Source organism: Cylas formicarius, unplaced genomic scaffold, assembly GCF_029955315.1.
Source record: "Cylas formicarius isolate icCylForm1 unplaced genomic scaffold, icCylForm1.1 PGA_scaffold_7__23_contigs__length_41026272, whole genome shotgun sequence".
In the NCBI taxonomy this organism is placed as follows: Eukaryota; Metazoa; Arthropoda; class Insecta; order Coleoptera; family Brentidae; genus Cylas; species Cylas formicarius.
In genome coordinates, this window is record NW_026844352.1 from 19,413,580 (window position 1) to 19,439,170 (window position 25,591).

Here is a 25,591-nt window from a genome sequence, read left to right on the forward strand (position 1 = left end):
GGCATTTTAGTAACGAAAACCTTAATAAACTATTAGATTTCGACGTAAGGCAACCTTTCTGAGTCAAATAGTTGCCGATTTCGATAAAATCTTAGTCAGAATCTGCTTTTTCGCCTCTTATTGTACGCAAATCTACCTTAGAAATGCAGATATATACTAAAAACACCTTCTTTTGGGACAAATAATTGGTTTTCGCCCTTGATTTACGGAAGATTATAGCCAAAACATGCATTTTCATAACTTAGCGAACTGAAATCTACATTAAAACTGCAGATAACTACTTAAAAATTCACTTCCTTGAATTGATAATAGGTTTTTCTTTGTCATTTTAAACAGATTCCAGTCAAAATCGGCTTCTTCGATTCATATCGTATCTAAAAGCGCATCAAAACTGCAAATATCAGTTTAAACTATCATTTTTTGACACAAACAGTTATATATTCATATCAATATCTTTCAAATTCTAGTCAAAATCGGCGTCTTTGGGCATTTTAGTAACGAAAACCTTAATAAACTATTAGATTTCGACGTAAGGCAACCATTCTGAGTCAAATAGTTGCCGATTTCGATAAAATCTTAGTCAGAATCTGCTTTTTCGCCTCTTATTGTACCCAAATCTACCTTAGAAATGAAGATATATACTTAAAACACCTTCTTTTGGGACAAATAATTGGTTTTCGCCCTTGATTTACGGAAGATTATAGCCAAAACATGCATTTTCATAACTTAGCGAACTGAAATCTACATTAAAACTGCAGATAACTACTTAAAAATTCACTTCCTTGAATTGATAATAGGTTTTTCTTTGTCATTTTAAACAGATTCCAGTCAAAATCGGCTTCTTCGATTCATATCGTATCTAAAACCGCATCAAAACTGCAAATATCAGTTTAAACTATCATTTTTTGATACAAACAGTTATATATTCATGTCAATATCTTTCAAATTCTAGTCAAAATCGGCGTCTTTGGGCATTTTAGTAACGAAAACCTTAATAAACTATTAGATTTCGACGTAAGGCAACCTTTCTGAGTCAAATAGTTGCCGATTTCGATAAAATCTTAGTCAGAATCTGCTTTTTCGCCTCTTATTGTACCCAAATCTACCTTAGAAATGCAGATATATACTTAAAACACCTTCTTTTGGGACAAATAATTGATTTTCGCCCTTGATTTACGGAAGATTATAGCCAAAACATGCATTTTCATAACTTAGCGAACTGAAATCTACATTAAAACTGCAGATAACTACTTAAAAATTCACTTCCTTGAATTGATAATAGGTTTTTCTTTGTCATTTTAAACAGATTCCAGTCAAAATCGGCTTCTTCGATTCATATCGTATTTAAAACCGCATCAAAACTGCAAATGTCAGTTTAAACTATCATTTTTTGATACAAACAGTTATATATTCATGTCAATATCTCTCAAATTATAGTCAAAATCGGCGTCTTTGGGCATTTTAGTAACGAAAACCTTAATAAACTATTAGATTTCGACGTAAGGCAACCTTTCTGAGTCAAATAGTTGCCGATTTCGATAAAATCTTAGTCAGAATCTGCTTTTTCGCCTCTTATTGTACCCAAATCTACCTTAGAAATGCAGATATATACTTAAAACACCTTCTTTTAGGACAAATAATTGGTTTTCGCCCTTGATTTACGGAAGATTATAGCCAAAACATGCATTCTCATAACTTAGCGAACTGAAATCTACATTAAAACTGCAGATAACTACTTAAAAATTCACTTCCTTGAATTGATAATAGGTTTTTCTTTGTCATTTTAAACAGATTCCAGTCAAAATCGGCTTCTTCGATTCATATCGTATCTAAAACCGCATCAAAACTGCAAATGTCAGTTTAAACTATCATTTTTTGATACAAACAGTTATATATTCATGTCAATATCTCTCAAATTATAGTCAAAATCGGCGTCTTTGGGCATTTTAGTAACGAAAACCTTAATAAACTATTAGATTACGGCGTAAGGCAACCTTTCTGAGTCAAATAGTTGCCGATTTCGATAAAATCTTAGTCAGAATCTGCTTTTTCGCCTCTTATTGTACCCAAATCTACCTTAGAAATGCAGATATATACTTAAAACACCTTCTTTTAGGACAAATAATTGGTTTTCGCCCTTGATTTACGGAAGATTATAGCCAAAACATGCATTCTCATAACTTAGCGAACTGAAATCTACATTAAAACTGCAGATAACTACTTAAAAATTCACTTCCTTGAATTGATAATAGGTTTTTCTTTGTCATTTTAAACAGATTCCAGTCAAAATCGGCTTCTTCGACTCATATCGTACCTAAAACCGCATCAAAACTGCAAATATCAGTTTAAACTATCATTTTTTGATACAAACAGTTATATATTCATGTCAATATCTTTCAAATTCTAGTCAAAATCGGCGTCTTTGGGCATTTTAGTAACGAAAACCTTAATAAACTATTAGATTTCGACGTAAGGCAACCTTTCTGAGTCAAATAGTTGCCGATTTCGATAAAATCTTAGTCAGAATCTGCTTTTTCGCCTCTTATTGTACCCAAATCTACCTTAGAAATGCAGATATATACTTAAAACACCTTCTTTTGGGACAAATAATTGGTTTTCGCCCTTGATTTACGGAAGATTATAGCCAAAACATGCATTTTCATAACTTAGCGAACTGAAATCTACATTAAAACTGCAGATAACTACTTAAAAATTCACTTCCTTGAATTGATAATAGGTTTTTCTTTGCCATTTTAAACAGATTCCAGTCAAAATCGGCTTCTTCGACTCATATCGTACCTAAAACCGCATCAAAACTGCAAATATCAGTTTAAACTATCATTTTTTGATACAAACAGTTATATATTCATGTCAATATCTTTCAAATTCTAGTCAAAATCGGCGTCTTTGGGCATTTTAGTAACGAAAACCTTAATAAACTATTAGATTTCGACGTAAGGCAACCTTTCTGAGTCAAATAGTTGCCGATTTCGATAAAATCTTAGTCAGAATCTGTTTTTTCGCCTCTTATTGTACCCAAATCTACCTTAGAAATGCAGATATATACTTAAAACACCTTCTTTTGGGACAAATAATTGGTTTTCGCCCTTGATTTACGGAAGATTATAGCCAAAACATGCATTTTCACAACTTAGCGAACTGAAATCTACATTAAAACTGCAGATAACTACTTAAAAATTCACTTCCTTGAATTGATAATAGGTTTTTCTTTGTCATTTTAAACAGATTCCAGTCAAAATCGGCTTCTTCGATTCATATCGTATCTAAAACCGCATCAAAACTGCAAATATCAGTTTAAACTATCATTTTTTGATACAAACAGTTATATATTCATGTCAATATCTTTCAAATTCTAGTCAAAATCGGCGTCTTTGGGCATTTTAGTAACGAAAACCTTAATAAACTATTAGATTTCGACGTAAGGCAACCTTTCTGAGTCAAATAGTTGCCGATTTCGATAAAATCTTTGTCAGAATCTGCTTTTTCGCCTCTTATTGTACCCAAATCTACCTTAGAAATGCAGATATATACTTAAAACACCTTCTTTTGGGACAAATAATTGGTTTTCGCCCTTGATTTACGGAAGATTATAGCCAAAACATGCATTTTCATAACTTAGCGAACTGAAATCTACATTAAAACTGCAGATAACTACTTAAAAATTCACTTCCTTGAATTGATAATAGGTTTTTCTTTGTCATTTTAAACAGATTCCAGTCAAAATCGGCTTCTTCGACTCATATCGTACCTAAAACCGCATCAAAACTGCAAATATCAGTTTAAACTATCATTTTTTGATACAAACAGTTATATATTCATGTCAATATCTTTCAAATTCTAGTCAAAATCGGCGTCTTTGGGCATTTTAGTAACGAAAACCTTAATAAGCTATTAGATTTCGACGTAAGGCAACCTTTCTCAGTCAAATAGTTGCCGATTTCGATAAAATCTTAGTCTGAATCTGCTTTTTCGACACTTATTGTACCCAAATCTACCTTAGAAATGCAGATATATACTTAAAACACCTTCTTTTGGGACAAATAATTGATTTTCGCCCTTGATTTACGGAAGATTATAGCCAAAACATGCATTTTCACAACTTAGCGAACTGAAATCTACATTAAAACTGCAGATAACTACTTAAAAATTCACTTCCTTGAATTGATAATAGGTTTTTCTTTGTCATTTTAAACAGATTCCAGTCAAAATCGGCTTCTTCGATTCATATCGTATCTAAAACCGCATCAAAACTGCAAATATCAGTTTAAACTATCATTTTTTGATACAAACAGTTATATATTCATGTCAATATCTTTCAAATTCTAGTCAAAATCGGCGTCTTTGGGCATTTTAGTAACGAAAACCTTAATAAACTATTAGATTTCGACGTAAGGCAACCTTTCTGAGTCAAATAGTTGCCGATTTCGATAAAATCTTTGTCAGAATCTGCTTTTTCGCCTCTTATTGTACCCAAATCTACCTTAGAAATGCAGATATATACTTAAAACACCTTCTTTTGGGACAAATAATTGGTTTTCGCCCTTGATTTACGGAAGATTATAGCCAAAACATGCATTTTCATAACTTAGCGAACTGAAATCTACATTAAAACTGCAGATAACTACTTAAAAATTCACTTCCTTGAATTGATAATAGGTTTTTCTTTTTTATTTTAAACAGATTCCAGTCAAAATCGGCTTCTTCGACTCATATCGTACCTAAAACCGCATCAAAACTGCAAATATCAGTTTAAACTATCATTTTTTGATACAAACAGTTATATATTCATGTCAATATCTTTCAAATTCTAGTCAAAATCGGCGTCTTTGGGCATTTTAGTAACGAAAACCTTAATAAGCTATTAGATTTCGACGTAAGGCAACCTTTCTCAGTCAAATAGTTGCCGATTTCGATAAAATCTTAGTCTGAATCTGCTTTTTCGACACTTATTGTACCCAAATCTACCTTAGAAATGCAGATATATACTTAAAACACCTTCTTTTGGGACAAATAATTGATTTTCGCCCTTGATTTACGGAAGATTATAGCCAAAACATGCATTTTCATAACTTAGCGAACTGAAATCTACAATAAAACTGCAGATAACTACTTAAAAATTCACTTCCTTGAATTGATAATAGGTTTTTCTTTGTCATTTTAAACAGATTCCAGTCAAAATCGGCTTCTTCGACTCATATCGTACCTAAAACCGCATCAAAACTGCAGACATCAGTTTAAACTATCATTTTTTGATACAAACAGTTATATATTCATGTCAATATCATTCAAATTCTAGTCAAAATCGGCGTCTTTGGGCATTTTAGTAACGAAAACCTTAATAAACTATTAGATTTCGACGTAAGGCAACCATTCTGAGTCAAATAGTTGCCGATTTCGATAAAATCTTAGTCAGAATCTGCTTTTTCGCCTCTTATTGTACCCAAATCTACCTTAGAAATGCAGATATATACTTAAAACCCCTTCTTTTGGGACAAATAATTGGTTTTCGCCCTTGATTTACTTAAGATTATAGCCAAAACATGCATTTTCATAACTTAGCGAACTGAAATCTACATTAAAACTGCAGATAACTACTTAAAAATTCACTTCTTTGAATTGATAATAGGTTTTTCTTTGTCATTTTAAACAGATTCCAGTCAAAATCGGCTTCTTCGATTCATATCGTATCTAAAAGCGCATCAAAACTGCAAATATCAGTTTAAACTATCATTTTTTGACACAAACAGTTATATATTCATATCAATATCTTTCAAATTCTAGTCAAAATCGGCGTCTTTGGGCATTTTAGTAACGAAAACCTTAATAAACTATTAGATTTCGACGTAAGGGAACCATTCTGAGTCAAATAGTTGCCGATTTCGATAAAATCTTAGTCAGAATCTGCTTTTTCGCCTCTTATTGTACCCAAATCTACCTTAGAAATGCAGATATATACTTAAAGCACCTTCTTTTAGGACAAATAATTGGTTTTCGCCCTTGATATACGGAAGATTATAGCCAAAACATGCATTTTCATAACTTAGCGAAATGAAATCTACATTAAAACTGCAGATAACTACTTAAAAATTCACTTCCTTGAATTGATAATAGGTTTTTATTTGTCATTTTAAACAGATTCCAGTCAAAATCGGCTTCTTCGATTCATATCGTATCTAAAACCGCATCAAAACTGCAAATATCAGTTTAAACTATCATTTTTTGATACAAACAGTTATATATTCATGTCAATATCTCTCAAATTATAGTCAAAATCGGCGTCTTTGGGCATTTTAGTAACGAAAACCTTAATAAACTACTAGATTTCGGCGTAAGGCAACCTTTCTGAGTCAAATAGTTGCCGATTTCGATAAAATCTTAGTCAGAATCTGCTTTTTCGCCTCTTATTGTACCCAAATCTACCTTAGAAATGCAGATATATACTTAAAACACCTTCTTTTGGGACAAATAATTGGTTTTCGCCCTTGATTTACGGAAGATTATAGCCAAAACATGCATTTTCATAACTTAGCGAACTGAAATCTACATTAAAACTGCAGATAACTACTTAAAAATTCACTTCCTTGAATTGATAATAGATTTTTCTTTGTCATTTTAAACAGATTCCAGTCAAAATCGGCTTCTTCGATTCATATCGTATCTAAAACCGCATCAAAACTGCAAATATCAGTTTATACTATCATTTTTTGATACAAACAGTTATATATTCATGTCAATATCTTTCAAATTCTAGTCAAAATCGGCGTCTTTGGGCATTTTAGTAACGAAAACCTTAATAAACTATTAGATTTCGACGTAAGGCAACCTTTCTGAGTCAAATAGTTGCCGATTTCGATAAAATCTTAGTCAGAATCTGCTTTTTCGCCTCTTATTGTACCCAAATCTACCTTAGAAATACAGATATATACTAAAAACACCTTCTTTTGGGACAAATAATTGGTTTTCGCCCTTGATTTACGGAAGATTATAGCCAAAACATGCATTTTCATAACTTAGCGAACTGAAATCTACATTAAAACTGCAGATAACTACTTAAAAATTCACTTCCTTGAATTGATAATAGGTTTTTCTTTGTCATTTTAAACAGATTCCAGTCAAAATCGGCTTCTTCGACTCATATCGTACCTAAAACCGCATCAAAACTGCAAACATCAGTTTAAACTATCATTTTTTGATACAAACAGTTATATATTCATGTCAATATCATTCAAATTCTAGTCAAAATCGGCGTCTTTGGGCATTTTAGTAACGAAAACCTTAATAAACTATTAGATTTCGACGTAAGGCAACCATTCTGAGTCAAATAGTTGCCGATTTCGATAAAATCTTAGTCAGAATCTGCTTTTTCGCCTCTTATTGTACCCAAATCTACCTTAGAAATGCAGATATATACTTAAAACACCTTCTTTTGGGACAAATAATTGGTTTTCGCCCTTGATTTACGGAAGATTTTAGCCAAAACATGCATTTTCATAACTTAGCGAACTGAAATCTACATTAAAACTGCAGATAACTACTTAAAAATTCACTTCCTTGAATTGATAATAGGTTTTTCTTTGTCATTTTAAACAGATTCCAGTCAAAATCGGCTTCTTCGATTCATATCGTATCTAAAACCGCATCAAAACTGCAAATATCAGTTTAAACTATCATTTTTTGATACAAACAGTTATATATTCATGTCAATATCTTTCAAATTCTAGTCAAAATCGGCGTCTTTGGGCATTTTAGTAACGAAAACCTTAATAAACTATTAGATTTCGACGTAAGGCAACCTTTCTGAGTCAAATAGTTGCCGATTTCGATAAAATCTTAGTCAGAATCTGCTTTTTCGCCTCTTATTGTACCCAAATCTACCTTAGAAATGCAGATATATACTTAAAACACCTTCTTTTGGGACAAATAATTGATTTTCGCCCTTGATTTACGGAAGATTATAGCCAAAACATGCATTTTCATAACTTAGCGAACTGAAATCTACATTAAAACTGCAGATAACTACTTAAAAATTCACTTCCTTGAATTGATAATAGGTTTTTCTTTGTCATTTTAAACAGATTCCAGTCAAAATCGGCTTCTTCGATTCATATCGTATCTAAAACCGCATCAAAACTGCAAATGTCAGTTTAAACTATCATTTTTTGATACAAACAGTTATATATTCATGTCAATATCTCTCAAATTATAGTCAAAATCGGCGTCTTTGGGCATTTTAGTAACGAAAACCTTAATAAACTTTTAGATTTCGGCGTAAGGCAACCTTTCTGAGTCAAATAGTTGCCGATTTCGATAAAATCTTAGTCAGAATCTGCTTTTTCGCCTCTTATTGTACCCAAATCTACCTTAGAAATGCAGATATATACTTAAAACACCTTCTTTTGGGACAAATAATTGGTTTTCGCCCTTGATTTACGGAAGATTATAGCCAAAACCTGCATTTTCATAACTTAGCGAACTGAAATCTACATTAAAACTGCAGATAACTACTTAAAAATTCACTTCCTTGAATTGATAATAGGTTTTTCTTTGTCATTTTAAACAGATTCCAGTCAAAATCGGCTTCTTCGACTCATATCGTACCTAAAACCGCATCAAAACTGCAAATATCAGTTTAAACTATCATTTTTTGATACAAACAGTTATATATTCATGTCAATATCTTTCAAATTCTAGTCAAAATCGGCGTCTTTGGGCATTTTAGTAACGAAAACCTTAATAAACTATTAGATTTCGACGTAAGGCAACCTTTCTGAGTCAAATAGTTGCCGATTTCGATAAAATCTTAGTCAGAATCTGCTTTTTCGCCTCTTATTGTACCCAAATCTACCTTAGAAATGCAGATATATACTTAAAACACCTTCTTTTGGGACAAATAATTGGTTTTCGCCCTTGATTTACGGAAGATTATAGCCAAAACATGCATTTTCATAACTTAGCGAACTGAAATCTACATTAAAACTGCAGATAACTACTTAAAAATTCACTTCCTTGAATTGATAATAGGTTTTTCTTTGCCATTTTAAACAGATTCCAGTCAAAATCGGCTTCTTCGACTCATATCGTACCTAAAACCGCATCAAAACTGCAAATATCAGTTTAAACTATCATTTTTTGATACAAACAGTTATATATTCATGTCAATATCTTTCAAATTCTAGTCAAAATCGGCGTCTTTGGGCATTTTAGTAACGAAAACCTTAATAAACTATTAGATTTCGACGTAAGGGAACCATTCTGAGTCAAATAGTTGCCGATTTCGATAAAATCTTAGTCAGAATCTGCTTTTTCGCCTCTTATTGTACCCAAATCTACCTTAGAAATGCAGATATATACTTAAAGCACCTTCTTTTGGGACAAATAATTGGTTTTCGCCCTTGATTTACGGAAGATTATAGCCAAAACATGCATTTTCATAATTTAGCGAACTGAAATCTACATTAAAACTGCAGATAACTACTTAAAAATTCACTTCCTTGAATTGATAATAGGTTTTTCTTTGTCATTTTAAACAGATTCCAGTCAAAATTGGCTTCTTCGATTCATATCGTATCTAAAACCGCATCAAAACTGCAAATATCAGTTTAAACTATCATTTTTTGATACAAAAAGTTATATATTCATGTCAATATCTTTCAAATTCTAGTCAAAATCGGCGTCTTTGGGCATTTTAGTAACGAAAACCTTAATAAACTATTAGATTTCGACGTAAGGCAACTTTTCTGAGTCAAATAGTTGCCGATTTCGATAAAATCTTAGTCAGAATCTGTTTTTTCGCCTCTTATTGTACCCAAATCTACCTTAGAAATGCAGATATATACTTAAAACACCTTCTTTTGGGACAAATAATTGGTTTTCGCCCTTGATTTACGGAAGATTATAGCCAAAACATGCATTTTCATAACTTAGCGAACTGAAATCTACATTAAAACTGCAGATAACTACTTAAAAATTCACTTCCTTGAATTGATAATAGGTTTTTCTTTGTCATTTTAAACAGATTCCAGTCAAAATCGGCTTCTTCGATTCATATCGTATCTAAAACCGCATCAAAACTGCAAATATCAGTTTAAACTATCATTTTTTGATACAAACAGTTATATATTCATGTCAATATCTTTCAAATTCTAGTCAAAATCGGCGTCTTTGGGCATTTTAGTAACGAAAACCTTAATAAACTATTAGATTTCGACGTAAGGCAACCTTTCTGAGTCAAATAGTTGCCGATTTCGATAAAATCTTAGTCAGAATCTGCTTTTTCGCCTCTTATTGTACCCAAATCTACCTTAGAAATGCAGATATATACTTAAAACACCTTCTTTTGGGACAAATAATTGGTTTTCGCCCTTGATTTACGGAAGATTATAGCCAAAACATGCATTTTCATAATTTAGCGAACTGAAATCTACATTAAAACTGCAGATAACTACTTAAAAATTCACTTCCTTGAATTGATAATAGGTTTTTCTTTGTCATTTTAAACAGATTCCAGTCAAAATTGGCTTCTTCGATTCATATCGTATCTAAAACCGCATCAAAACTGCAAATATCAGTTTAAACTATCATTTTTTGATACAAAAAGTTATATATTCATGTCAATATCTTTCAAATTCTAGTCAAAATCGGCGTCTTTGGGCATTTTAGTAACGAAAACCTTAATAAACTATTAGATTTCGACGTAAGGCAACTTTTCTGAGTCAAATAGTTGCCGATTTCGATAAAATCTTAGTCAGAATCTGTTTTTTCGCCTCTTATTGTACCCAAATCTACCTTAGAAATGCAGATATATACTTAAAACACCTTCTTTTGGGACAAATAATTGGTTTTCGCCCTTGATTTACGGAAGATTATAGCCAAAACATGCATTTTCATAACTTAGCGAACTGAAATCTACATTAAAACTGCAGATAACTACTTAAAAATTCACTTCCTTGAATTGATAATAGGTTTTTCTTTGTCATTTTAAACAGATTCCAGTCAAAATCGGCTTCTTCGATTCATATCGTATCTAAAACCGCATCAAAACTGCAAATATCAGTTTAAACTATCATTTTTTGATACAAACAGTTATATATTCATGTCAATATCTTTCAAATTCTAGTCAAAATCGGCGTCTTTGGGCATTTTAGTAACGAAAACCTTAATAAACTATTAGATTTCGACGTAAGGCAACCTTTCTGAGTCAAATAGTTGCCGATTTCGATAAAATCTTAGTCAGAATCTGCTTTTTCGCCTCTTATTGTACCCAAATCTACCTTAGAAATGCAGATATATACTTAAAACACCTTCTTTTGGGACAAATAATTGGTTTTCGCCCTTGATTTACGGAAGATTATAGCCAAAACATGCATTTTCATAACTTAGCGAACTGAAATCTACATTAAAACTGCAGATAACTACTTAAAAATTCACTTCCTTGAATTGATAATAGGTTTTTCTTTGTCATTTTAAACACATTCCAGTCAAAATCGGCTTCTTCGACTCATATCGTACCTAAAACCGCATCAAAACTGCAAATATCAGTTTAAACTATCATTTTTTGATACAAACAGTTATATATTCATGTCAATATCTTTCAAATTCTAGTCAAAATCGGCGTCTTTGGGCATTTTAGTAACGAAAACCTTAATAAGCTATTAGATTTCGACGTAAGGCAACCTTTCTCAGTCAAATAGTTGCCGATTTCGATAAAATCTTAGTCAGAATCTGCTTTTTCGACTCTTATTGTACCCAAATCTACCTTAGAAATGCAGATATATACTTAAAACACCTTCTTTTGGGACAAATAATTGATTTTCGCCCTTGATTTACGGAAGATTATAGCCAAAACATGCATTTTCATAACTTAGCGAACTGAAATCTACATTAAAACTGCAGATAACTACTTAAAAATTCACTTCCTTGAATTGATAATAGGTTTTTCTTTGTCATTTTAAACAGATTCCAGTCAAAATCGGCTTCTTCGACTCATATCGTACCTAAAACCGCATCAAAACTGCAGACATCAGTTTAAACTATCATTTTTTGATACAAACAGTTATATATTCATGTCAATATCATTCAAATTCTAGTCAAAATCGGCGTCTTTGGGCATTTTAGTAACGAAAACCTTAATAAACTATTAGATTTCGACGTAAGGCAACCATTCTGAGTCAAATAGTTGCCGATTTCGATAAAATCTTAGTCAGAATCTGCTTTTTCGCCTCTTATTGTACCCAAATCTACCTTAGAAATGCAGATATATACTTAAAACCCCTTCTTTTGGGACAAATAATTGGTTTTCGCCCTTGATTTACTTAAGATTATAGCCAAAACATGCATTTTCATAACTTAGCGAACTGAAATCTACATTAAAACTGCAGATAACTACTTAAAAATTCACTTCTTTGAATTGATAATAGGTTTTTCTTTGTCATTTTAAACAGATTCCAGTCAAAATCGGCTTCTTCGATTCATATCGTATCTAAAAGCGCATCAAAACTGCAAATATCAGTTTAAACTATCATTTTTTGATACAAACAGTTATATATTCATGTCAATATCTTTCAAATTCTAGTCAAAATCGGCGTCTTTGGGCATTTTAGTAACGAAAACCTTAATAAAATATTAGATTTCGACGTAAGGCAACCTTTCTGAGCCAAATAGTTGCCGATTTCGATAAAATCTTAGTCAGAATCTGCTTTTTCGCCTCTTATTGTACCCAAATCTACCTTAGAAATGCGGATATATACTTAAAACACCTTCTTTTGGGACAAATAATTGGTTTTCGCCCTTGATTTACGGAAGATTATAGCCAGAACATGCATTTTCATAACTTAGCGAACTGAAATCTACATTAAAACTGCAGATAACTACTTAAAAATTCACTTCCTTGAATTGATAATAGGTTTTTCTTTGTCATTTTAAACAGATTCCAGTCAAAATCGGCTTCTTCGACCCATATCGTACCTAAAACCGCATCAAAACTGCAAATATCAGTTTAAACTATCATTTTTTGATACAAACAGTTATATATTCATGTCAATATCTTTCAAATTCTAGTCAAAATCGGCGTCTTTGGGCATTTTAGTAACGAAAACCTTAATAAACTATTAGATTTCGACGTAAGGCAACCTTTCTGAGTCAAATAGTTGCCGATTTCGATAAAATCTTAGTCAGAATCTGCTTTTTCGCCTCTTATTGTACCCAAATCTACCTTAGAAATGCAGATATATACTTAAAACACCTTCTTTTGGGACAAATAATTGGTTTTCGCCCTTGATTTACGGAAGATTATAGCCAAAACATGCATTTTCATAACTTAGCGAACTGAAATCTACATTAAAACTGCAGATAACTACTTAAAAATTCACTTCCTTGAATTGATAATAGGTTTTTCTTTGTCATTTTAAACAGATTCCAGTCAAAATCGGCTTCTTCGACTCATATCGTACCTAAAACCGCATCAAAACTGCAAATATCAGTTTAAACTATCATTTTTTGATACAAACAGTTATATATTCATGTCAATATCATTCAAATTCTAGTCAAAATCGGCGTCTTTGGGCATTTTAGTAACGAAAACCTTAATAAACTATTAGATTTCGACGTAAGGCAACCATTCTGAATCAAATAGTTGCCGATTTCGATAAAATCTTAGTCAGAATCTGCTTTTTCGCCTCTTATTGTACCCAAATCTACCTTAGAAATGCAGACATATACTTAAAACAACTTCTTTTGGGACAAATAATTGGTTTTCGCCCTTGATTTACGGAAGATTATAGCCAAAACATGCATTTTCATAACTTAGCGAACTGAAATCTCCATTAAAACTGCAGATAACTACTTAAAAATTCACTTCCTTGAATTGATAATAGGTTTTTCTTTGTCATTTTAAACAGATTCCAGTCAAAATCGGCTTCTTCGACTCATATCGTACCTAAAACCGCATCAAAACTGCAAACATCAGTTTAAACTATCATTTTTGATACAAACAGTTATATATTCATGTCAATATCATTGAAATTCTAGTCAAAATCGGCGTCTTTGGGCATTTTAGTAACGAAAACCTTAATAAACTATTAGATTTCGACGTAAGGCAACCATTCTGAGTCAAATAGTTGCCGATTTCGATAAAATCTTAGTCAGAATCTGCTTTTTCGCCTCTTATTGTACCCAAATCTACCTTAGAAATGCAGATATATACTTAAAACACCTTCTTTTGGGACAAATAATTGGTTTTCGCCCTTGATTTACGGAAGATTATAGGCAAAACATGCATTTTCATAACTTAGCGAACTGAAATCTACATTAAAACTGCAGATAACTACTTAAAAATTCACTTCCTTGAATTGATAATAGGTTTTTCTTTGTCATTTTAAACAGATTCCAGTCAAAATCGGCTTCTTCGATTCATATCGTATCTAAAACCGCATCAAAACTGCAAATATCAGTTTAAACTATCATTTTTTGATACAAACAGTTATATATTCATGTCAATATCTTTCAAATTCTAGTCAAAATCGGCGTTTTTGGGCATTTTAGTAACGAAAACCTTAATAAACTATTAGATTTCGACGTAAGGCAACCTTTCTGAGTCAAATAGTTGCCGATTTCGATAAAATCTTAGTCAGAATCTGCTTTTTCGCCTCTTATTGTACGCAAATCTACCTTAGAAATGCAGATATATACTAAAAACACCTTCTTTTGGGACAAATAATTGGTTTTCGCCCTTGATTTACGGAAGATTATAGCCAAAACATGCATTTTCATAACTTAGCGAACTGAAATCTACATTAAAACTGCAGATAACTACTTAAAAATTCACTTCCTTGAATTGATAATAGGTTTTTCTTTGTCATTTTAAACAGATTCCAGTCAAAATCGGCTTCTTCGACTCATATCGTACCTAAAACCGCATCAAAACTGCAAACATCAGTTTAAACTATCATTTTTTGATACAAACAGTTATATATTCATGTCAATATCATTCAAATTCTAGTCAAAATCGGCGTCTTTGGGCATTTTAGTAACGAAAACCTTAATAAACTATTAGATTTCGACGTAAGGCAACCTTTCTGAGTCAAATAGTTGCCGATTTCGATAAAATCTTAGTCAGAATCTGCTTTTTCGCCTCTTATTGTACCCAAATCTACCTTAGAAATGCAGATATATACTTAAAACACCTTCTTTTGGGACAAATAATTGATTTTCGCCCTTGATTTACGGAAGATTATAGCCAAAACATGCATTTTCATAACTTAGCGAACTGAAATCTACATTAAAACTGCAGATAACTACTTAAAAATTCACTTCCTTGAATTGATAATAGGTTTTTCTTTGTCATTTTAAACAGATTCCAGTCAAAATCGGCTTCTTCGATTCATATCGTATCTAAAACCGCATCAAAACTGCAAATATCAGTTTAAACTATCATTTTTTGATACAAACAGTTATATATTCATGTCAATATCTTTCAAATTCTAGTCAAAATCGGCGTCTTTGGGCATTTTAGTAACGAAAACCTTAATAAACTATTAGATTTCGACGTAAGGCAACCTTTCTGAGTCAAATAGTTGCCGATTTCGATAAAATCTTAGTCAGAATCTGCTTTTTCGCCTCTTATTGTACCCAAATCTACCTTAGAAATGCAGATATATACTTAAAACACCTTCTTTTGGGACAAATAATTGATTTTCGCCCTTGATTTACGGAAGATTATAGCCAAAACATGCATTTTCATAACTTAGCGAACTGAAATCTACATTAAAACTGCAGATAACTACTTAAAAATTCACTTCCTTGAATTGATAATAGGTTTTTCTTTGTCATTTTAAACAGATTCCAGTCAAAATCGGCTTCTTCGATTCATATCGTATCTAAAACCGCATCAAAACTGCAAATGTCAGTTTAAACTATCATTTTTTGATACAAACAGTTATATATTCATGTCAATATCTCTCAAATTATAGTCAAAATCGGCGTCTTTGGGCATTTTAGTAACGAAAACCTTAATAAACTATTAGATTACGGCGTAAGGCAACCTTTCTGAGTCAAATAGTTGCCGATTTCGATAAAATCTTAGTCAGAATCTGCTTTTTCGCCTCTTATTGTACCCAAATCTACCTTAGAAATGCAGATATATACTTAAAACACCTTCTTTTAGGACAAATAATTGGTTTTCGCCCTTGATTTACGGAAGATTATAGCCAAAACATGCATTCTCATAACTTAGCGAACTGAAATCTACATTAAAACTGCAGATAACTACTTAAAAATTCACTTCCTTGAATTGATAATAGGTTTTTCTTTGTCATTTTAAACAGATTCCAGTCAAAATCGGCTTCTTCGACTCATATCGTACCTAAAACCGCATCAAAACTGCAAATATCAGTTTAAACTATCATTTTTTGATACAAACAGTTATATATTCACGTCAATATCTTTCAAATTCTAGTCAAAATCGGCGTCTTTGGGCATTTTAGTAACGAAAACCTTAATAAACTATTAGATTTCGACGTAAGGCAACCTTTCTGAGTCAAATAGTTGCCGATTTCGATAAAATCTTAGTCAGAATCTGCTTTTTCGCCTCTTATTGTACCCAAATCTACCTTAGAAATGCAGATATATACTTAAAACACCTTCTTTTGGGACAAATAATTGGTTTTCGCCCTTGATTTACGGAAGATTATAGCCAAAACATGCATTTTCATAACTTAGCGAACTGAAATCTACATTAAAACTGCAGATAACTACTTAAAAATTCACTTCCTTGAATTGATAATAGGTTTTTCTTTGCCATTTTAAACAGATTCCAGTCAAAATCGGCTTCTTCGACTCATATCGTACCTAAAACCGCATCAAAACTGCAAATATCAGTTTAAACTATCATTTTTTGATACAAACAGTTATATATTCATGTCAATATCTTTCAAATTCTAGTCAAAATCGGCGTCTTTGGGCATTTTAGTAACGAAAACCTTAATAAACTATTAGATTTCGACGTAAGGCAACCTTTCTGAGTCAAATAGTTGCCGATTTCGATAAAATCTTAGTCAGAATCTGTTTTTTTCGCCTCTTATTGTACCCAAATCTACCTTAGAAATGCAGATATATACTTAAAACACCTTCTTTTGGGACAAATAACTGGTTTTCGCCCTTGATTTACGGAAGATTATAGCCAAAACATGCATTTTCACAACTTAGCGAACTGAAATCTACATTAAAACTGCAGATAACTACTTAAAAATTCACTTCCTTGAATTGATAATAGGTTTTTCTTTGTCATTTTAAACAGATTCCAGTCAAAATCGGCTTCTTCGATTCATATCGTATCTAAAACCGCATCAAAACTGCAAATATCAGTTTAAACTATCATTTTTTGATACAAACAGTTATATATTCATGTCAATATCTTTCAAATTCTAGTCAAAATCGGCGTCTTTGGGCATTTTAGTAACGAAAACCTTAATAAACTATTAGATTTCGACGTAAGGCAACCTTTCTGAGTCAAATAGTTGCCGATTTCGATAAAATCTTTGTCAGAATCTGCTTTTTCGCCTCTTATTGTACCCAAATCTACCTTAGAAATGCAGATATATACTTAAAACACCTTCTTTTGGGACAAATAATTGGTTTTCGCCCTTGATTTACGGAAGATTATAGCCAAAACATGCATTTTCATAACTTAGCGAACTGAAATCTACATTAAAACTGCAGATAACTACTTAAAAATTCACTTCCTTGAATTGATAATAGGTTTTTCTTTGTCATTTTAAACAGATTCCAGTCAAAATCGGCTTCTTCGACTCATATCGTACCTAAAACCGCATCAAAACTGCAAATATCAGTTTAAACTATCATTTTTTGATACAAACAGTTATATATTCATGTCAATATCTTTCAAATTCTAGTCAAAATCGGCGTCTTTGGGCATTTTAGTAACGAAAACCTTAATAAGCTATTAGATTTCGACGTAAGGCAACCTTTCTCAGTCAAATAGTTGCCGATTTCGATAAAATCTTAGTCTGAATCTGCTTTTTCGACACTTATTGTACCCAAATCTACCTTAGAAATGCAGATATATACTTAAAACACCTTCTTTTGGGACAAATAATTGATTTTCGCCCTTGATTTACGGAAGATTATAGCCAAAACATGCATTTTCATAACTTAGCGAACTGAAATCTACAATAAAACTGCAGATAACTACTTAAAAATTCACTTCCTTGAATTGATAATAGGTTTTTCTTTGTCATTTTAAACAGATTCCAGTCAAAATCGGCTTCTTCGACTCATATCGTACCTAAAACCGCATCAAAACTGCAGACATCAGTTTAAACTATCATTTTTTGATACAAACAGTTATATATTCATGTCAATATCATTCAAATTCTAGTCAAAATCGGCGTCTTTGGGCATTTTAGTAACGAAAACCTTAATAAACTATTAGATTTCGACGTAAGGCAACCATTCTGAGTCAAATAGTTGCCGATTTCGATAAAATCTTAGTCAGAATCTGCTTTTTCGCCTCTTATTGTACCCAAATCTACCTTAGAAATGCAGATATATACTTAAAACCCCTTCTTTTGGGACAAATAATTGGTTTTCGCCCTTGATTTACTTAAGATTATAGCCAAAACATGCATTTTCATAACTTAGCGAACTGAAATCTACATTAAAACTGCAGATAACTACTTAAAAATTCACTTCTTTGAATTGATAATAGGTTTTTCTTTGTCATTTTAAACAGATTCCAGTCAAAATCGGCTTCTTCGATTCATATCGTATCTAAAAGCGCATCAAAACTGCAAATATCAGTTTAAACTATCATTTTTTGACACAAACAGTTATATATTCATATCAATATCTTTCAAATTCTAGTCAAAATCGGCGTCTTTGGGCATTTTAGTAACGAAAACCTTAATAAACTATTAGATTTCGACGTAAGGGAACCATTCTGAGTCAAATAGTTGCCGATTTCGATAAAATCTTAGTCAGAATCTGCTTTTTCGCCTCTTATTGTACCCAAATCTACCTTAGAAATGCAGATATATACTTAAAGCACCTTCTTTTGGGACAAATAATTGGTTTTCGCCCTTGATATACGGAAGATTATAGCCAAAACATGCATTTTCATAACTTAGCGAAATGAAATCTACATTAAAACTGCAGATAACTACTTAAAAATTCACTTCCTTGAATTGATAATAGGTTTTTATTTGTCATTTTAAACAGATTCCAGTCAAAATCGGCTTCTTCGATTCATATCGTATCTAAAACCGCATCAAAACTGCAAATATCAGTTTAAACTATCATTTTTTGATACAAACAGTTATATATTCATGTCAATATCTCTCAAATTATAGTCAAAATCGGCGTCTTTGGGCATTTTAGTAACGAAAACCTTAATAAACTACTAGATTTCGGCGTAAGGCAACCTTTCTGAGTCAAATAGTTGCCGATTTCGATAAAATCTTAGTCAGAATCTGCTTTTTCGCCTCTTATTGTACCCAAATCTACCTTAGAAATGCAGATATATACTTAAAACACCTTCTTTTGGGACAAATAATTGGTTTTCGCCCTTGATTTACGGAAGATTATAGCCAAAACATGCATTTTCATAACTTAGCGAACTGAAATCTACATTAAAACTGCAGATAACTACTTAAAAATTCACTTCCTTGAATTGATAATAGATTTTTCTTTGTCATTTTAAACAGATTCCAGTCAAAATCGGCTTCTTCGATTCATATCGTATCTAAAACCGCATCAAAACTGCAAATATCAGTTTATACTATCATTTTTTGATACAAACAGTTATATATTCATGTCAATATCTTTCAAATTCTAGTCAAAATCGGCGTCTTTGGGCATTTTAGTAACGAAAACCTTAATAAACTATTAGATTTCGACGTAAGGCAACCTTTCTGAGTCAAATAGTTGCCGATTTCGATAAAATCTTAGTCAGAATCTGCTTTTTCGCCTCTTATTGTACCCAAATCTACCTTAGAAATACAGATATATACTAAAAACACCTTCTTTTGGGACAAATAATTGGTTTTCGCCCTTGATTTACGGAAGATTATAGCCAAAACATGCATTTTCATAACTTAGCGAACTGAAATCTACATTAAAACTGCAGATAACTACTTAAAAATTCACTTCCTTGAATTGATAATAGGTTTTTCTTTGTCATTTTAAACAGATTCCAGTCAAAATCGGCTTCTTCGACTCATATCGTACCTAAAACCGCATCAAAACTGCAAACATCAGTTTAAACTATCATTTTTTGATACAAACAGTTATATATTCATGTCAATATCATTCAAATTCTAGTCAAAATCGGCGTCTTTGGGCATTTTAGTAACGAAAACCTTAATAAACTATTAGATTTCGACGTAAGGCAACCATTCTGAGTCAAATAGTTGCCGATTTCGATAAAATCTTAGTCAGAATCTGCTTTTTCGCCTCTTATTGTACCCAAATCTACCTTAGAAATGCAGATATATACTTAAAACACCTTCTTTTGGGACAAATAATTGGTTTTCGCCCTTGATTTACGGAAGATTATAGCCAAAACATGCATTTTCATAACTTAGCGAACTGAAATCTACATTAAAACTGCAGATAACTACTTAAAAATTCACTTCCTTGAATTGATAATAGGTTTTTCTTTGTCATTTTAAACAGATTCCAGTCAAAATCGGCTTCTTCGATTCATATCGTATCTAAAACCGCATCAAAACTGCAAATATCAGTTTAAACTATCATTTTTTGATACAAACAGTTATATATTCATGTCAATATCTTTCAAATTCTAGTCAAAATCGGCGTCTTTGGGCATTTTAGTAACGAAAACCTTAATAAACTATTAGATTTCGACGTAAGGCAACCTTTCTGAGTCAAATAGTTGCCGATTTCGATAAAATCTTAGTCAGAATCTGCTTTTTCGCCTCTTATTGTACCCAAATCTACCTTAGAAATGCAGATATATACTTAAAACACCTTCTTTTGGGACAAATAATTGATTTTCGCCCTTGATTTACGGAAGATTATAGCCAAAACATGCATTTTCATAACTTAGCGAACTGAAATCTACATTAAAACTGCAGATAACTACTTAAAAATTCACTTCCTTGAATTGATAATAGGTTTTTCTTTGTCATTTTAAACAGATTCCAGTCAAAATCGGCTTCTTCGATTCATATCGTATCTAAAACCGCATCAAAACTGCAAATGTCAGTTTAAACTATCATTTTTTGATACAAACAGTTATATATTCATGTCAATATCTCTCAAATTATAGTCAAAATCGGCGTCTTTGGGCATTTTAGTAACGAAAACCTTAATAAACTATTAGATTACGGCGTAAGGCAACCTTTCTGAGTCAAATAGTTGCCGATTTCGATAAAATCTTAGTCAGAATCTGCTTTTTCGCCTCTTATTGTACCCAAATCTACCTTAGAAATGCAGATATATACTTAAAACACCTTCTTTTAGGACAAATAATTGGTTTTTGCCCTTGATTTACGGAAGATTATAGCCAAAACATGCATTCTCATAACTTAGCGAACTGAAATCTACATTAAAACTGCAGATAACTACTTAAAAATTCACTTCCTTGAATTGATAATAGGTTTTTCTTTGTCATTTTAAACAGATTCCAGTCAAAATCGGCTTCTTCGACTCATATCGTACCTAAAACCGCATCAAAACTGCAAATATCAGTTTAAACTATCATTTTTTGATACAAACAGTTATATATTCATGTCAATATCTTTCAAATTCTAGTCAAAATCGGCGTCTTTGGGCATTTTAGTAACGAAAACCTTAATAAACTATTAGATTTCGACGTAAGGCAACCTTTCTGAGTCAAATAGTTGCCGATTTCGATAAAATCTTAGTCAGAATCTGCTTTTTCGCCTCTTATTGTACCCAAATCTACCTTAGAAATGCAGATATATACTTAAAACACCTTCTTTTGGGACAAATAATTGGTTTTCGCCCTTGATTTACGGAAGATTATAGCCAAAACATGCATTTTCATAACTTAGCGAACTGAAATCTACATTAAATCTGCAGATAACTACTTAAAAATTCACTTCCTTGAATTGATAATAGGTTTTTCTTTGCCATTTTAAACAGATTCCAGTCAAAATCGGCTTCTTCGACTCATATCGTACCTAAAACCGCATCAAAACTGCAAATATCAGTTTAAACTATCATTTTTTGATACAAACAGTTATATATTCATGTCAATATCTTTCAAATTCTAGTCAAAATCGGCGTCTTTGGGCATTTTAGTAACGAAAACCTTAATAAACTATTAGATTTCGACGTAAGGCAACCTTTCTGAGTCAAATAGTTGCCGATTTCGATAAAATCTTAGTCAGAATCTGTTTTTTCGCCTCTTATTGTACCCAAATCTACCTTAGAAATGCAGATATATACTTAAAACACCTTCTTTTGGGACAAATAATTGGTTTTCGCCCTTGATTTACGGAAGATTATAGCCAAAACATGCATTTTCATAACTTAGCGAACTGAAATCTACAATAAAACTGCAGATAACTACTTAAAAATTCACTTCCTTGAATTGATAATAGGTTTTTCTTTGTCATTTTAAACAGATTCCAGTCAAAATCGGCTTCTTCGACTCATATCGTACCTAAAACCGCATCAAAACTGCAGACATCAGTTTAAACTATCATTTTTTGATACACACAGTTATATATTCATGTCAATATCATTCAAATTCTAGTCAAAATCGGCGTCTTTGGGCATTTTAGTAACGAAAACCTTAATAAACTATTAGATTTCGACGTAAGGCAACCATTCTGAGTCAAATAGTTGCCGATTTCGATAAAATCTTAGTCAGAATCTGCTTTTTCGCCTCTTATTGTACCCAAATCTACCTTAGAAATGCAGATATATACTTAAAACCCCTTCTTTTGGGACAAATAATTGGTTTTCGCCCTTGATTTACTTAAGATTATAGCCAAAACATGCATTTTCATAACTTAGCGAACTGAAATCTACATTAAAACTGCAGATAACTACTTAAAAATTCACTTCTTTGAATTGATAATAGGTTTTTCTTTGTCATTTTAAACAGATTCCAGTCAAAATCGGCTTCTTCGATTCATATCGTATCTAAAAGCGCATCAAAACTGCAAATATCAGTTTAAACTATCATTTTTTGACACAAACAGTTATATATTCATATCAATATCTTTCAAATTCTAGTCAAAATCGGCGTCTTTGGGCATTTTAGTAACGAAAACCTTAATAAACTATTAGATTTCGACGTAAGGGAACCATTCTGAGTCAAATAGTTGCCGATTTCGATAAAATCTTAGTCAGAATCTGCTTTTTCGCCTCTTATTGTACCCAAATCTACCTTAGAAATGCAGATATATACTTAAAGCACCTTCTTTTGGGACAAATAATTGGTTTTCGCCCTTGATATACGGAAGATTATAGCCAAAACATGCATTTTCATAACTTAGCGAAATGAAATCTACATTAAAACTGCAGATAACTACTTAAAAATTCACTTCCTTGAATTGATAATAGGTTTTTATTTGTCATTTTAAACAGATTCCAGTCAAAATCGGCTTCTTCGATTCATATCGTATCTAAAACCGCATCAAAACTGCAAATATCAGTTTAAACTATCATTTTTTGATACAAACAGTTATATATTCATGTCAATATCTCTCAAATTATAGTCAAAATCGGCGTCTTTGGGCATTTTAGTAACGAAAACCTTAATAAACTACTAGATTTCGGCGTAAGGCAACCTTTCTGAGTCAAATAGTTGCCGATTTCGATAAAATCTTAGTCAGAATCTGCTTTTTCGCCTCTTATTGTACCCAAATCTACCTTAGAAATGCAGATATATACTTAAAACACCTTCTTTTGGGACAAATAATTGGTTTTCGCCCTTGATTTACGGAAGATTATAGCCAAAACATGCATTTTCATAACTTAGCGAACTGAAATCTACATTAAAACTGCAGATAACTACTTAAAAATTCACTTCCTTGAATTGATAATAGATTTTTCTTTGTCATTTTAAACAGATTCCAGTCAAAATCGGCTTCTTCGATTCATATCGTATCTAAAACCGCATCAAAACTGCAAATATCAGTTTATACTATCATTTTTTGATACAAACAGTTATATATTCATGTCAATATCTTTCAAATTCTAGTCAAAATCGGCGTCTTTGGGCATTTTAGTAACGAAAACCTTAATAAACTATTAGATTTCGACGTAAGGCAACCTTTCTGAGTCAAATAGTTGCCGATTTCGATAAAATCTTAGTCAGAATCTGCTTTTTCGCCTCTTATTGTACCCAAATCTACCTTAGAAATACAGATATATACTAAAAACACCTTCTTTTGGGACAAATAATTGGTTTTCGCCCTTGATTTACGGAAGATTATAGCCAAAACATGCATTTTCATAACTTAGCGAACTGAAATCTACATTAAAACTGCAGATAACTACTTAAAAATTCACTTCCTTGAATTGATAATAGGTTTTTCTTTGTCATTTTAAACAGATTCCAGTCAAAATCGGCTTCTTCGACTCATATCGTACCTAAAACCGCATCAAAACTGCAAACATCAGTTTAAACTATCATTTTTTGATACAAACAGTTATATATTCATGTCAATATCATTCAAATTCTAGTCAAAATCGGCGTCTTTGGGCATTTTAGTAACGAAAACCTTAATAAACTATTAGATTTCGACGTAAGGCAACCATTCTGAGTCAAATAGTTGCCGATTTCGATAAAATCTTAGTCAGAATCTGCTTTTTCGCCTCTTATTGTACCCAAATCTACCTTAGAAATGCAGATATATACTTAAAACACCTTCTTTTGGGACAAATAATTGGTTTTCGCCCTTGATTTACGGAAGATTATAGCCAAAACATGCATTTTCATAACTTAGCGAACTGAAATCTACATTAAAACTGCAGATAACTACTTAAAAATTCACTTCCTTGAATTGATAATAGGTTTTTCTTTGTCATTTTAAACAGATTCCAGTCAAAATCGGCTTCTTCGATTCATATCGTATCTAAAACCGCATCAAAACTGCAAATATCAGTTTAAACTATCATTTTTTGATACAAACAGTTATATATTCATGTCAATATCTTTCAAATTCTAGTCAAAATCGGCGTCTTTGGGCATTTTAGTAACGAAAACCTTAATAAACTATTAGATTTCGACGTAAGGCAACCTTTCTGAGTCAAATAGTTGCCGATTTCGATAAAATCTTAGTCAGAATCTGCTTTTTCGCCTCTTATTGTACCCAAATCTACCTTAGAAATGCAGATATATACTTAAAACACCTTCTTTTGGGACAAATAATTGATTTTCGCCCTTGATTTACGGAAGATTATAGCCAAAACATGCATTTTCATAACTTAGCGAACTGAAATCTACATTAAAACTGCAGATAACTACTTAAAAATTCACTTCCTTGAATTGATAATAGGTTTTTCTTTGTCATTTTAAACAGATTCCAGTCAAAATCGGCTTCTTCGATTCATATCG